Source organism: Zeugodacus cucurbitae, chromosome 5 (genome assembly GCF_028554725.1).
Source record: "Zeugodacus cucurbitae isolate PBARC_wt_2022May chromosome 5, idZeuCucr1.2, whole genome shotgun sequence".
NCBI lineage: Eukaryota > Metazoa > Arthropoda > Insecta > Diptera > Tephritidae > Zeugodacus > Zeugodacus cucurbitae.
The window spans coordinates 47,734,045-47,751,671 of NC_071670.1; the positions used below are offsets into that span (position 1 = coordinate 47,734,045).

The window sequence follows — 17,627 nt, forward strand, 5'->3', positions numbered from 1 at the left end:
AGTAATTGATATGTGGTATATAGTCTTATAATAATAAGCCCTTTATAAATATTAACAAAACCTTTTTAAAAGGAATAAATAGGGCATAAATAAATAGTTAGCTAAAAAGCTAAAAGTCCATTATTTAATATGAAGCCATTATTTAATAAATCTGTATTCAATACAATTATCATAATAAGCAATGCTTAAGGGGATATACCAGTATAACCTATGAAAAATTAAGCAATTTTCGTGAATTTTTTTTAAAGAAAGTACTCGACATAATAAGTATATATATATTTTCAACTATATTTCAAAATTATTTTTATAAAAATATTGAATAAAGGAGTTATATGCTATATGCTCAGCAAATATGCCAAAAAAAATCCTTAACTGCTGACATGATTCCGGCCGAATGAGTAGCTGAAACAAGAAAATGCAAAAAGGTTATTAAAGTTGAAGGTATTTCCTATACAATGACCCACGATTTGTGAAAAATCTCAAATATTAACAAAATGGCGTAGTTCTGAAAAAAAATTTCGTTTTTTTAGGTAAAAAAAATGGTCTTGTATTAAATGCCATATTGACAATTTTCAACCAATCAAAAAGATGGTAGGTCATTGTATAGTAAACATATTCATCATTACTCAGTTTAAATTTGAATTCGGTCGGTCAATGTATCGTTGAGTTATGATGTTAGCAATTTTGAGAAAAGTCGTTTCGAGAAAAGCGCGTTTTAAGTTACGACTATAGCTGCTTATACCAGCGAGCGGTCGCTCTTTAGAACGCTGTCATTCAAAAACTATTCAAGATACGATCTTACCGCTTTCACTGGATATTTTTTAAAGTATAAACTATCGAATAAACAAATAAAAAAAAACGATTTTTTGAAAATGTCACAGTGGTATAGCCCCTTAAATGGATAGAATAAGTAGACTACAGTCGTACTTTAAAATTTGTATGTTTTATATTTTATGAATTTTTACCGGTTTTCTTGTTGCTTCTTTGTCACCAAAATTCTTATTTTTGCTAAATTTAATACTTCATTTTAGTGGTTTCTGTTCACTTTTTGTGTCAAACCTGCATTAGTTATCACTACTTACTATTGTCACCTCTTTTAGAGATTTCCAGTAAATTGAAATCATTTCAATTTGTGTTAAGAATTACTTCCTTTCTTTGTTGAGGTCCGATTTAATATAATAATTTTATAAACTGAATGATGTTGAGGCACTTCTCAGTATAGGTTGCGCATATAATATTTTGACAATTAATGAAAAAAGTTTTATAATTTTCCTCATTTATACGTATTGTACAGTTTAAACAATTTGACTTTCATTAAAGAATTTTTTTTATTGTAACCATTAAAGTCATTAATAAGATTGAATACGTCGAAACCGTAGATCATTGTTAGAGGGGCGCTTATCCCTTCCTTGCTTTTTTCCGGACTCAGTACAAAAATAAATGAATTGTATACATTGAAAATGAAGATTATTTTATTTGTATTCCATTAGTAAGTTTGTTTTCAATTACAACACCTACACGTACATTTGAGTTATGGAATGTATAAATTCTTAAAGAAATAAATCTATCCTTTCAAATTGAGATTTATTAAAAGCACTAAAATTACTCATACTACACGTATTCCAAACAAAATTTCTGAAAGGTTATTAGGTATGCAAAACAATTTTAGTTGCGTTTTTCGCGTTATTCAGCTAGATTGTGTATTATTGCTATAATCACTACAATTGTTGTTGTGTGAAAACATTGCTAGAGCTTTCTGTTGGTGGTAGTGCATTCAAACCTTAAACTTTTTACAAAATATTGATCAGAATTCAGAATAACACTACTGAGCGAATACAGTCCAAATTTATTTTCCCAGATATCTGCACTCAATGTAATTTCTTGATAAAATCATTGACCATATTTTTCACCAAAACTTAGAATGAGGAAATCATATTTGATTTCAAACATGGATTTTCTTTTTTGAATTTCTATCACAAGACTACTCAAAATATTTTGTTTGCCAATATCCATTCTGTTTCTATATAAACAATATGAATAGGAGGTATTCAAATGGAAGATAAGAACTTTAACCAAAATAATAAAACGTGTTAGCAATATCTACATAAATGAGGATTCAAGATTTGTTAGCTCTATGTTCAAAACCTTCTTATATAAATTGTTTGTTTTGTAGACGTGTAGAAGTATTGCCTAGTACTTTCTTGAAGTAGCTGTTACATTATTTATGCTCAGTTTGGTTTGCCATTTCATAATGAATAGACTTACGCGGGAACAACGGATCCAAAAACAGTGATCGCAAATAAAGCTTTTCGAGTGGACTTTATCCAATTCAGTCACTTCCCCGAATCAATTTTTAAAACATAATAGCAAATCCGTTTCTTTAAAATAAATCTAACTTTTCTTCTTGAAAACCTTATCTTACTCATATTTGAGCAGTACAAATGTGTTTACATGGTAATACGTGTAGTATACGTAACTTTTAAATTTCCTGAATATTACATAAGACCCATTTTCATTGTACTTCATTTGTTCATTGTTTAATTACAATTGTTCAACGGGTTTTAAATATCATGAACTCAAACATAAAACGATTTTAAGGGGTTATACCAGTGTAATGGGATTTTTGTAAATTTTTTAAAGTACTCGATCGCATATTTCGAAGTTTTTTTGGATATAATAAAGTATATTTTCAGCTATATTTTAAGTTTTTTTCCAAAAATATTTAAAAATAACGGAGTTATATGCTATCTTCGGCGGTGCCAAAACAAGTTCCCTAACTGCTGATATGATTCCGAACGAATGAGTAGCTGAAACAAAAAATTCAAAAAGGTTATTAAAGTTGAAGGTATTTCCTATACAATGACCCACGATTTGTGAAAAATCTCAAATATTAACAAAATGGCGTACTTTTGAAAACAATTTCGTTTTTTTTTTTTTTTTTTTAGATTAAAAAATGGTCGTTTTTTAATGCCAAATTGACAATTCTCAGGCAAAAAAATATCAGATAAGTTTCAATTTGAAGTCGATCGGTCAATTTCCCTTTTAGTCATGATGACAGCGATTATGAAAAATGTCATTTCGAGAAAAATGCGTTTAAAGAAGTTGTAATTGAAAACCTAGCAAGATATGACCTTACCGTTTTCACAGGTTATTTTTGAAAGTATAAACTATTGAATAAGTAAAAAATAAAAAAATCGGTGTTTGAAAGTGTCAGACTGGTATAGACCCTTATATATTTAATATTTCAATTTCATAATATAACCTATTTAGCAAAAACAAAAAAAAAGAAATTAATAATAATATAAAAATATTATTAAATAATTAATGATTTATTTTTGAATATCTGAAAAATTATAAATGGTGACTTTGAGAGATTTTGTTATACTGTTTGGACAACATTTTGGACACTTGAGGCGTTTTAGTGTTTTAATCAGGATCATAGTCCTTTAAAGTAATATTTTGTCATAAGCTAATTGGTATATTTATTTAATGGCTTAATATAACATAACTAGTATATTTTTACTATGGCCATTCACATAAAGATAAAATTCCCTCAGCTAATTTTATTAATTCCAGTATATACCTTTTACAAAAACAAACAAATTAAAGATCTTACCTTAAGAGCCTTGAGAGAAAGCCATTTATTGATAACATCAGCTTTACGCATAATTTAAAATAATTTGCTTTTCTCTATGAAATCCCATACACACATATCGGAGTGTAGCATGGAATACCTATCGAATAGCCGGAAGAAGAAAATGAAAATGTTATTCATTTTATAGGGCGACCGCAATTACATCAATTTTAGAATGACAACAATAATAAATTTTTAAAGGCGGACACATGTTGTTTACAGTTTTTGCCATCACACACGCACACACACATTTGAAGCTTGTTATACACTGTATGTTGTTATTTTAATAGGCGAACACTTGCTCTGCTCGTTTGGGGAATTTCGAAGGGCCTAAAGATGCCTCGCCACTAGATATGATTCGTACCGTTAAATGTGTATGCTGGTAGAGCAAGAACGTGCAACTATTTAAGCACTACACATGTTTTTGTTGTTGCAACCGCACGCACGCATGTGCCACAGATAGCAACTAATGCGTTGACAACAACTGTGTCGACAGACGGACAGAGAGACAAAACACTCCACAGCCAATGGAGTCTACTAAAATGTAAAGGTTACTTAGGTTCGGTTCGGTTATTATTAAAGAGTCTGCGAGCGGGGGTTGAGGCAGGGGTCTTAACAGTGTGGTCGACACAACATAAGCGACAATAGTAGAGTGGCAACATTAAATTACACACATCCGGTCGGGATATGCTAAACACAAGTACAACAACAACACATACACACACTCGTGCAAGCAAATAGTAATTTTTCGGTTGCGCCAGCTGTGTGCGACATACTACGATTGCAATGAGCATGCTTAGTTGGCTCTGTCGTCCAAAGGGTTTTAATATAGTCGTTGTTGCCTGTTGTTGTTGTTGTTGTACGTGTTCTTGTTGATATCTTAATGACATGGCAATGCATGCATGCCGCTCAGCAACAGTTTTTCATATACTTTTGGTTGCTTATTTTTGCACTGTCACTTCTACTTGTAATGTTGCTGCAACACCAATGCGATTGTGGTAACTGGTGGTGTGGCAACAACCACAGACGGCATGACAATCAGTATGCTTTTCGCAAATATTTGCACACCACATGTGATTTGATGGTAACACACAACTAGAAAGAATTAGGTTGTTACCTTGAAATTCGACACTGTCAAGGACAGTTTTTAATTTTTTTTTGGTGCAACATTCAGTGGTAGATTTTCCTTATTTTTGTATTCTAAAAATTAATTTCAAGTCATAGGAATATTGTTCATAATTGATAAATGGTGTTAGTTTACAGAAATATGTTTGTTAATTTTATCAAAAGATTATCTTAAGAATTAGACAGTTAAATTTGAAGATCGTGCATATAATTGTTATAAAAATTATGGATTATGAGAATATATAAGTAATAGTTAAATTATGGTGCTGTTTTCTAGATATCATAAAATCACGGTTCAATGAAGGAAAATATTACGATAATAAATATTTATAATGAATATATAATAGGGGCTAATGTAGACACAAATGTCCAAGATCGATATAAAAAAAATCGATTTAATCTATCAGTGCTTGACCCCAGAGACATCTATTGGAAAACGGGGGAAGTAAAGTTGTAGACCTAATATATAGTAAAGTACGTACAATTGTTTTCTTATTATTTGAAAATCTTATAAACAATTTACTGCTTTTTATAATAATTTTTTATTCTTACTCCCGGTAACTTCCTTTACTTTGACATTTATTAAATGATATCTTAATAACCACACGATAAAAAATAGAGTGGTCGGTTTTAATTTGAAATTTTTTTTTTTAAAAGAGAGCTTAATAAAAATATTTAACCTATTGAGTCACTCGACAACCAATTTTTGTTTTAAATACTAATAGCAATAAATTGCGAAACTAGATAATGTTCGGTTACACCCGAAATTAGGCCTTCCTTACATGTTTTTGATTATAACCTAATAATGAAGTTTGCTTTCCTTATTCAAAGATTAATTTTGTATTCATTACTTCATTTTTATGTTCACTTTAATTATTCCAATTTTGCTTTCATGTTTAATTCAGTAGTTCAAATTGGTGCAAATGGCTATGAAATATGGCTTTTGTCTCTCGAAGGTCTCCATTTAAATATGTTAAATGCGTAACCTCCTACTCACGGACAGAATATACACACATATTTCCAAGTGGGTTTAAAAGTTTGCCTCCTTTGCATTGCCCAAAAATTATCGTTGGAGTGGACTCTTGAATGAAGCAACATACATATGTTGCACTGTCAAAATGTAGCAATTTACATAAGCATATGTGGCAACATGCAGTTAAGGTAGATGTGTGCGTGCTTACGTGCGTAAAGACACCAGACGACATTTTATGAGTACATGTCTCCAGCGTATAATGGCTACCAGAGTCAATTGTAACGTTGTATGAGTATGCTTGTGTTTGTGTGTCTCTGTGGATATAAGCTTATGGCGGCATGCGTGTAATAACCGCTTGTCTGCAGATACTAAATCAACTCAATCGCATTTGCATTCATTTCATTACACGCTGAAAACTTCCCCTCCAACAAATAGTCCAAAAGCTGGAAAGAAGGTGCGAGATCTGTGTGGAAGGGAGATTCACTGTTATTTCAGACAGCAGCGGTGCAGGTTCATGATGCTACCGAGTAATATTCGCCGAACATATGCTGCTTGCCGGCAGTCGGTTACACTATTTAAGCGAAACATACCCAGCGCTCATATTTTTACAACACATTTCGGCACTCTTCACAGCCAACAACTGATACACATACAAGCTTCCACTCGCACACAAGCACTTTTCACTCTCAACAAGCGGATTATGGGTTACATTCATAATAATAAAAGCGTTTTCATTTAGTCGCCCGGCGAAATACGCTTCTGAGCGATATCCTTGTGAACGCTTACAATTTGGCTTGTTTTCATTTCATTGCGACACCAACAGCACACGCCTCTTCACATACACACACACATTCAGATCCATGCGAATATCTGTAGCAACACACATTTGCAAATGAGTGTGTAGTGAGTAGTGCTTCGAACAGCTGTTACACAGGCATTCACACGTGTGCAAGTTCATGGCAGCAGTCAGTCTCTCTCACTGCGACCACCAAAATTGCTACGCGGACGACAGCCGGCACATTTTACCGCGCAATTGTAATAGCAAATGAATGGAAATGTTTTGCCGGTAACAAGTTAACTTCTCAGCCGGTATTACGAGTATGGAAAACTCCACCGTCAAAACAAACATAACCTCCATATATGCATGTAAGTTCAACACCATGAAACTCAGTTGGTAGTTGTCTGTATTTAAGGACTAAGCTAAAGAATCTTTTTTATGAAGCATTATAGATTTTGGCTTTTCTAAGGACTTCAAATTTGGTTATAAAAATTATATTTTTCCAATCCATATATAGGAACTAGTAAAAAATTTCAGTATTTTTGCATTTAATTGAAGCGATTATTTATCATAGTTAGGCTGAGCCGATTTAGGTCATATATAAAACGATAAATTCTTGTAATTTTGAAGGTTATTATATAATTCATAGAAGCTCTGTTCACTTTTGAGACAGTTGAGTTTCTCTTAAGACTGATTTTTTACCAATATAAACAGGAACAAGTAGTAATCACTTGGTACCAGGTCCGGCCTTAAAAGTGGATCTTGGGAACCTTCCAACTAAGATCTTGGAGATTCTGGCGAGTCACTATCCACTTGTTTGGTCTGGATTTGTCCTGATGGTACACATTTTCTCTCCTATTGACCAAAACTTTTCACTTCTGAGCGTTTGCTTCCTTTAGACAGTCTAATTGTTGACAGTACAGGTCCGAGTTCGATTAAGAGTTTGAGCAGGAGAGCTGCTGTAGTAGATGTTTCCTTGGTAATTCCACTTTTCATCACCAGTAACGCTCCTGAAATGGATCGATGTTATTGCGATTCAGATGCATTTTTTTTATTTTTCGACTAGAAAACTACTGAATAAACTATAATAATTCTTTCTAAGTTTAAAAATGTGAATCAATTATTTCTTCCATTTTAAGTATTCTCAATTATCTTTATCATTGTCTTTTCCCTAATTAACCAAGATCAGCATTTATTATATACCATATTGTATTTCGAAAATAAATATTTATTTTTTTCATAAGTGATGATCATATTGAAATTTTTTTCCTACTCGTCCAAAACACAAAAACATTGCATACTTTTCAGCGCCAAGCGTTTATAAATAAATCTATCTAGTGATCTAAAATTTGCATAAACTATGGATTAGCGATTTTGATGAAATTTTATACAAATACCACCAAGAACAAATGACCAAGTTAACTCCACTGTTTATGATAATTTTTCATTTACTTCAAATATATTTGGATTATTAAGGCTAATCTTTGAGACTAAAACGCTGAAAGACATTTATAGTATAGTTTTTGATAAAATTAGCACAAAAGTTGATAAAAATGGTTCCTGAGTTCTAATATTGAATTTGTTCTATAAACACAGATACTTTCTTAAACAAATTTTTTTGATAGAATTTATTGTAGTTGCGCACTGCTTGAATATTATTCTTATAAAAGTAACAAATATTTTTCCAGAGCACACTTATCCATTTTGCGTCACTTCGAGTACATTATTTCAACTTTAAAAGCCTCTTGTACGAGGTCAGAGGTATTTCATTTGTGAATTTACCAATTCTTCATAAATCCTCTTTATACGGTATGTCTACAGTCTCCATAAAATTAATATTTCCATCTATCATTAAAAGTTAAATATATGATAGCTGGTGTATGGAAGATTCTCCGATATACATGCAACATCAGCAACACTTCATAAATCTGAGGTCCGTTCTACCCCATGTAGAATATGAATTTTTACCGTATATAATTCTCTCACTACTGGGATTTTTAAATTTCTGTCTACATACAAACATGGTACATACATACTGTATCCATATACCACATTTGAAGTTAAACTCTGAGCACTGTCTGGTGCTCCAAATCATTTTCCATTTCCATATCCATTCATTCCATTTCATTTCACTGCCATCTCAATGCTCGGGTATTCATTGTCGGCCCTCTATTTACTGTACTCCATGCAACACATTTTCAGCTGTCTCTTACATTTTACTCGGTGATCTTTTTGTTCCAATCATCTTGCACCCTTCATTTGCAACTGTGCACTGTGTACACATTTTGGCAGTATGTTAAAATCCTTAAATACCAAATAATTTTCAACAAAAATACACACAATTTATTGTGCCACTTTTCGTATGTGAAGGAATGAATGGCAGGGTCTCTGTCATAAGCTTCTGGTTTGGTTTTCTTTTGTTTTTAAATATTTGTTATTTTACTCGCTTTAAATCCGTTTTGGGTAGTTGAAAACATGTCTGAGCTGGTGGATTAATATTGGGAAATTTTAATTGCTCATTTCACTATTTTTTTGATAGGGAGAGGGAAAGTTGGGCTGGACCTATGAGACCTTGAAGTCAGATATTCCAAATATTCATCGTCATCAACATATCTGTTAATCCAACTTCATTCTATAATCAATGTACAGATTCTATAGTCAAACTATACCAGAATCTTCTTCTTAGACAAATAAGGCAGAACTGATTCCCCTTAAAGACAGGGTATCCATGTTAAGTTGACATAGGTTTACAAGGGTCCAGTACACTAGTTCAGAACTCCAAGAACTTAAGATCGCAAACCAAAATTTTACATAATTTTCTTCAACATTTCCGAACTTTAATATAATATGAGTAGTAAGACGGCTGCCTCAATCAAAGCAAGTTAAGAGCACTTGACATAAGTTATGTCAAAATATATAGTATGTAAGCATACACTAGAACATATTTACCTTCCACTTTCCGCCTTTTAACCCTTGCATCAGCAATAACAACACTTTAGCTGCGCTGACAGATAGATTTGCAGGTGTGACACGTATGCAAATGCAATGTTGCACGTTGTGGCGCGAATCGAGTTAAGAGGAAAGTAACACACTACGTGCGTCACAGCGTGAAAGTAAAGATAAATGTCAACTTCATGCTAAAAAGCATATCAACAGCAACTGTGAGGTGCATTAAGAATGAGGTATCATGTTAAGAGAGTATTAGACTTACATTGGAAATACAGGTGAGGGATTGAATTTTAAGTTAGCGCGTGTTAGTTATTAAGATTTTAAGATTTTAAATTATAAATAAGCTCTAAAGCATCCAGCAACAGCTTGAATATATTTAAAATAATTCATTCTTATTTGTTAGCCTAAACACTTAGAGAATTTCCCGTTTTTATTAATCTTGCTAACCAAGCAAATAGCTCAAAAATCAACTCACACCTCATAAACTGAATTTTTATCTCAATCTAAAAGTATCCTTCTCCGCAAACATAAAATTCATTTATTTTCCACGCTGCTCTTCTCTTTTTCTTAATTGAATTATTCAAAATGTGGAAAAGTACTACAAGAAGAAAAGCCATTGAAAATGATTTTCGAAATTTCAGGCATCAAACGTTAGGCAGCAATTTGATTTATGACTCTCCGAGTAGTGCGGCAACAGCAGCTGTTGCACGAAGGCCACCTGCCAACTGGTCGCCGTGCCGTCAGGCGTTTTCAAATCAAATTATTTATAATTTTCTTTTTATATTTCGTATTTACTGTTGAATGCTGGCCATTCGCAAACGAAGTACAGTGGGGAACCGAATTTCCATTTTTATCTCACGGTTAACTAATAAAAATACTTAATTAGGCACCATGGCGAGACGTGGGTGTTTTTTTGTTTTTGTTTTTGTAAATACATATTATTTTATTATTTAATTTTCTCTGTGTATTTCTCGTGAAAGAAATATATTTTGAAGTGACTTTTAGTAAAGTGAACATTCGTAAATTAAAAGAGTAATATATGATTTTCAATCCGATTGAAGAGACAAAAAACACTGGCATTGACCTATATATTTTTCAATTCTCGAACATCATTTTATGGTAATAATATTATTCACGAAATCTATGATCTATTAACTGCTCGGCTATATAAAAACATTTCACAATATTTTCTATACAAGCAATTGAGATTATATATACAGAAGCGGATAATGAAATCCGGACAACTAAAAAATTATAATTTTTTCTGCCTTTTTGGCGGCGTTCAAACTAACATCTTGAAATCTTATACGATTGGTTCTTATACCGACTTCGGTACCGACATCTTCAAATAACTCAATTTCAATGTCCTCAACAGTTTTGAAGAGATCCCTCAAGCTTATACATTCTATCACCTGATCTTCCTTTAAATACAAACCGAAGGATTGTCCGAATTTCACTGTCCGCTGCTATATATTATCTTCTTCATGTCCATAATTTATTTTCAAAATAGTCTGAAATACTAAAGCAAAAATGTCCAAAAGAGTATTCTACAACACATAGGACAAGCTTTGTAAGAGATAGGGAAAAAACCAGGTAGAGAACCGTTATTCTATTGGTTATCAACTTAAATTAATCCAAAACCACCTTATAGAACCGAACTGTATAACATAGATCCCTATGTTTCACAATGTTGTAATCACCACATGGCACTTGATCTTTAACATCTAAGACTTGAGCGAATATCCTAAATAAGACTTCAAACATCATATCAAGATCTACATACCAGACTCTCTACTACAGACTTCACGACATCTTAAATCAAAGTTACTATAAAGACGATTCTCAAATCTAGAAGTAAGGACTCCAATAGTATAATTAAATTTTGCTTCGTTGGATGGTAATAATATGGAACTTTGGTGGAGTTGAATATTCGAATGGCAGTTCAGGTCAGTCCTGTGCCCAAATGTACAGCTTCCTGCGTAGTTATATGTTTATCTAGACAAATAATTTTGAGACCTTTAGAATAAGTAAATTTTGGAAGCTCTAGTGAAGTCAGGAGTTTAAATGTTTTTAAAATCAATCTCTTGACACTCCTTTTTAGCCTTTTCCAATTTTTAAGTGATATACTTAAAGTCTTCGATATATATAGTATTTCCGTTTCATTGATGATCTATTAGTTTGATGGACTATGCAAATAAATCTCTTCCGTTTCTTTGATGTGTTTCTTTCATGTTCTTAGAGAATGTTAGATGGCCTAATTTTCACTTTAGAACAATTAATATTATAATAGAATATACAATTTTTCATATGACCGTGGTAAGTGATCGAAATTTTGAAATATTTTCCACGAGTAAACACCCAAATAGAACAAATGGAAATGTCAGACCCCGCTGAAATATAGTACATAGGAAATAAATTGACAAATAAACAAAGTATGCACCTTAGCCACCATTTCCATTACAGTTTATTCAACTAGTGTATTTATGTAAGGAAATATACGCAAAACTTGTGCGTTAAATCCGCAAATAATATTACGCACTAAATATTTATTGTGGGTGATCCGCTTCAGAACTACATTGTAATGTCTAGTATGCAATCAGCTGTGAAAACAAACAGCGCCAATTTTATTCTTCGCGTCTGTTTAGGTATTTTAAGTAATCGGGAAATGAGCAAATAGTTTTCCAATTTGTTGTATTTGCTTTTCGACTATGAAATCATTGAGGGAACTTAAAGAAAAATAAATACGTATAATGCTGACGTCACTACGCGTTTCTGTTAGCACACGATCTGTTTCTGTTTTGGGTTTTATTTTAGTTTTGTATTTTGCGTAATGAGCTGTCACTTTCAAACTTGAAAATTAAAATTAATGCATTTCTATATTTTGTTTTTCATTTAAAGATTTTATATTTTTTTGCTCTAATGCTCTCAACGCAAAGATAAGCAGTAAATCCACCAAGTCAAATAATGACAACCTTAAAAACATATGCAAATATTGACAGTTGTCAGTCAGTTTGAGTGAGCTTTCATTTTAGATTAGTGACTTTTGACATTTTTGCTTCAATTGAAGTATTTTTTTTATTTCATACATACCCTGTTGGAAATTGTTCTAGCAACAAATTGGTTAGGTTCTAATATATCTAGTAAACGGACGAGTGAAAGGTAGTAATCTCTTTTAGAAGTCAGTTAACCTAAGTGGATATCATGCATATCTAGTTCCAAACTACATAGTGCCAAATTAACCGAGCTCTCTTGTAAGCTGGTAGCAAAAGAGCACTCACAAAGCCTACATCAGGAAATAGTTTACTTTTTTCAAGTTCTCTATAGAATTTCGTGACCAGTTCTCATTTCCTTTTCGGTTAACTCTACATGTTCATCTGTAGATCTCAATTACACTATCTACACTTGTGCTGGTGCTACAAAATCATCGTCCTCTCAGTTGTATGCATTATTCTCATACACACAAATTTTAAATTAACTCGCTTAATTAATGAAAATTTTAATATTTATATTTATTGCTAATGCAATGGGCTGGCGTAAAGCGAATGCAAAAGTAGAGAATAATTAAAAAAATGCAAACAAACAAAAAAGCTGAAACACACTGATTTATAAATATGAAATGTTAAAAGATGCGACCACAAAAACCACAGTTAAGCCGTTGAGTAAATATGATGGTATGTCTATGTGATACTATACTAGAGTTGGAGAATAGTGAGTAATTTTGGGTATCGAATATATTTTTTAAATCGAGCGATTTTTATCCGCCAAAAGAGGGTAATATGCATGAAAAAATGTCCGCTCAACCGATGTGTCTGTGTAATAGAGGTCTCCTTTAGGAGAGGTTTCTCTGTATATACAATTTGAAATATATACAAGTATTCGTTATGAAATTAAAGTACTCGGTTTCGGTTCAATATGCTTAGAATCTACCAATATATTTTTCCAATTTATACCGCCATTTAGTGAAGTCTTCTTCTTTTTATTATATGATTACCTATATAATACTCGTTTTTTATTCGTTAACTCTGATTTTCTACAGCAGATTCTAAATGGCTACCGACTACTTTTAACTAAAAATGGTTACTCAATTATTTTTTTACCGTCGAGCTCCCAAAACTAGCACAATGAGCCAAACGCTTCACCTCTTTCAGTATCACTTCTACACAGCTCTACTTTCAAAAATCTGTCTAAATGCACAGAGAAATGCTGTCACTATAAATGAGCGAGGTAATACTGATTATTTTTTGCGATTTTTTGTGGTCATCTACACGGACAAATGTACGGTCAAACCGACAAAATGAAAACAGTAAAGGCAAACAGTGTGCTATGAGCATAAGAGTATAAGCGCATAACTGAAATTGTAAATAAAGACATAAAAAATATTAAAAAATACAAAAATAATAAAAATTGCAATTGAGAGCGAGTATGAATGTGGCAGAAGGAAGAGCAATTATTTTAGACAGCAATTGGTTTGTGTTGCAACAAATACAGTGCTATGTGGCAGTAAATGGAAGGCCAAATTGCTCTTGCATATATGTTCACTTGTATATACATGCGCACATATATATCAGTGCATAAGCATGCGTACATTATATTAACCAGATAACAAATAAAGGCAAATCAGCCGCAGATAAAGTGGCATGCGATTGACATGCGATAAAAATGCAAAAATACCAGTTGATTTAAAAATGTGTAATTGTGCTCTATCTCTCTGCGTGTAACAAATTATAATTGGCTGAGAAATTTTATTTTTAACGTCACTATATTTTTTTTAAGCAGTTTGAGTTTGCACTTAATTTATAATTGTTTCACAAGCATCACAAATGGTTGGATAGATCGGTTTGTGATACCAAAGGCTAGGGATTTCTTTAACTAATTAATATAAATTATTTACAAATCTTCAATAGAATATTTTTTTATGTGGAAAATTTTCGACATTTACATACAAAAAAATTGGGTATATTCTTAGGCATTCAATTAATAAAAATATATTCTTAACTTTTTATATATACAACTAGAATGCATAAATCGTTTAAAAATGTTGAATTATTTTTTAGTATTTAGACTTTTCAGGATGCTAGTAGCTAATTTTAGTATATACCAAAAAAGTTTTACCATCATAGTTAGCAAGGTTTAGAGGTGGATAAACAAGGACCTTAAATATTGAGTTAAACCTTTTTATTGCCTTTTTACTTAAATATTTGAAATAAACAATTTTTGAACCCTGCTATAGTGGTGTACAAATTGATAGTTTAACTCAGGATTATCTGCAGTAAAAATAAAAAAATATATATATGAATTTAATTAAACTTTATGCTAGAACATAGACAAACGAAATAAATTGATTTAAGAGGTTTTCGCAAAACAAAAATTTGGTCAAAATTTCACTCTCGAAGACTTTGAAAGCACAATTTTGACAAAATAGTTTTTGAAGTTTTGACAGTTAACGAGAGTTTATTTCTTGGACCGTGCAGCTTTTTCGGCTTGTATCTCCAAAATTATTACTCAAATCGTCATTTAGAAATCGGATTTTGATTTTTTTTACAATGTTTTAGAGGTATTATTGATTTAATAAGACAATGAAAACCCCAAGGAACCCATGTAACCCCTTAAGTAGTTAATCTTCCACGCATAGATACCAATTTCATCTTTTGGGACTTGGAAAGTAATATTTTTAGCTTCTGAATCGACTTAACGACCTTTCCATATACATATAATAAATTCTTCGATTATATGAAGTACTGCTTTAAGTAACATCCTAACTTTAATTTTTTGAAAAAATTTTTGTGCCAATTAATAGAATTCTATGTATTTCTAAACTATAAGAAGTAAATACTTAAATATATCTAAACAATACTAATACAAAACATATATTAATATATTATTTAAACTCGTACACATATGTACATATAAAAACACTATTTTCTTTGTCGTAATCCACATTTGTTTGCATAAATAAACTAATTTCCAAACTATGGTGTTAGCATCACCAACTTAAAACCACATTGATAGTCATAGCATTTGAAGAGAAGCATACAAAAATCGCTAAATAATAAAACAATAATAATAACAAACTCATAAAAAATAATAACAACACTAATATCAAAACAAAACAACACTAGTATAAAAACAAGCGCTCGTGTATGGCATAAAAAACGAAGAGCAAGAGGCAGCGCAGCCACTACCGAGTGGTACACTTTGGCGAAAATGGCGTACTTTTGTTGCTGCCTCACCATTGTATAAATATTTTACATATTTCGCTATTTTTAGAACATTTTTATACTTATTGTGTTGCGGCACGTTGTTATCATTACTTTTTGGTTCAATTTCATTTGTTTTTCGTTACGGATGTTTTATTGTTCGAATTGCCTTTTCGGCGGCTGTGTTCACTCAAATTTGGCACAAAAATATGGAACAATTTATATATACTATATATATTTGTAATTCTTCTCTAAAAGCATCAACATGCCGTTGTGCCGTCGAACATCCCGTGAAATACTGACAAGCATATCATATACATATAAATTTGAAGGTAAGGCTGTGTTCACACAGGGAAACCTTTGGTGTTACTCTTCCGGTTCAGACAGAGTAACTCATCTCGGATTATTTTGTGATATTCTAAATTATATTATTTTATTGTAAGTTTTTCTTTCTTTACACTCAAAAATATATTATTTTTGTTTAATTTTTTCCTGATACTGGGATTATTTAAATATTTCTTTTTACTTATATAAAAAATAGAAAATAAATTTTGACCAAGAGTTGCCTTGTCTGAACACAGTCTAAACAGAAGTCGAATACCAACAGAAAAAATACTCAGCCTGCTTCGCCTTTAACTTTTTCTTCTTGTTTACAGTAATTGAGTGTGAATGTCGACACGCCCACTCAGTGGCTGGCACTTTTGACATGCAACAATTCGAGTAAGTGCAGGCAAATACATGAATATATACATATATAAAAATAAATGTGTGTGTGTGTACAAGTAACATGATGCTGATGAAGTCTGCTCCGCGTGGCGCTGCATTGCATACATTTGCATGGCTAACATGTTGAGGTGTTGCATGCCACCGGCTACATGCAACACTGTTACTGCATATTAATATGAGCGCACACACACATATTTGGCATATATTACAACAATTAAATGCATACCATTGACATGCCACACATACACACACACCCGTGCGCACACGCTGTCAATTTGCATAAAAAACTAGAAAGTTCACACTTGCAACACAAATAGCTTGCAGGTGTATTGTAAAGCGAGCGCGAAATTTTTCTGAACTTGCAACACCAAATTCAATTACACAGTTGAAAACACGCCATACATATGGCTGTGTGTGTGTGTGTGAAAAAACATATAAATATGTAAGTTGCAATAACTACTTGCAACATCATATATGTACATGCGACATGTATGTAAGTATTTTTTGTAAGCGTTGCACCATGTTGCTGACAAAAAAAGTCGAAAAGGAAATATGCCAAAAATGCAGCAGCGCATTTTATTTCATTCTCCATTGCTACAAGCTGTTGCATGCACTGTTTATTTATTTATAATAATGTTTTCGCGCTTCTGCAATAACTATTTAAATACAGACATGTTTGTTTATATACACACATAACCTGAAAGGAAATGCACTAGTTGCGAACTGCCGCGCCACTGTTGCATTTAGTACAGTTATTGATACAAGCTCTTCAATTCTTTTAACTGAAGCTGAGTTCACACACGGCAACTTTTTTTTTGTAGAAGAAAATTGGACGAATTTTTAATTATTTTGTTTACTATGTATAGTTTTTACTAATATAATGCGATTCGTTAAACACTCTGATATTATAGTTGTTTCAATGTTTTTGTTTTTGTGACCCGATTCCATGGCATATTTTCTACCTCAAGTCGTTAGAGCGCTGAAATTTTGTTAAATATTTAAAGCTACATATTGTAGCAACTTTGAAGCTAGCTTAAGGGTTTTGTCGAGTAAAAAGGCCTATTTTCAATATTTTTATTTCTATGTAAAAAATTATTTATTTAAATAATAATTTCTGAAATTTTCAAAAAAAAAAATTAAAACTCCACCATTGTTTCACCATTTCCAAAGACCCCTCGGAAATAAAGTGCGTCCGCCTTGTCAGCATGACTCCTGACAAGATCATCCAAAATGAAAAACAAAAAC

At 32.1% G+C, this 17,627-nt stretch overlaps 1 protein-coding gene across 4 annotated transcripts in view; it reads left to right on the forward strand.

The window, feature by feature from the left end:
• Positions 1 to 17,627, forward strand: part of LOC105212248 (myb-like protein P) — a 122,703-nt gene that overhangs the window by 80,121 nt on the left and 24,955 nt on the right. The window lies entirely within an intron of this gene.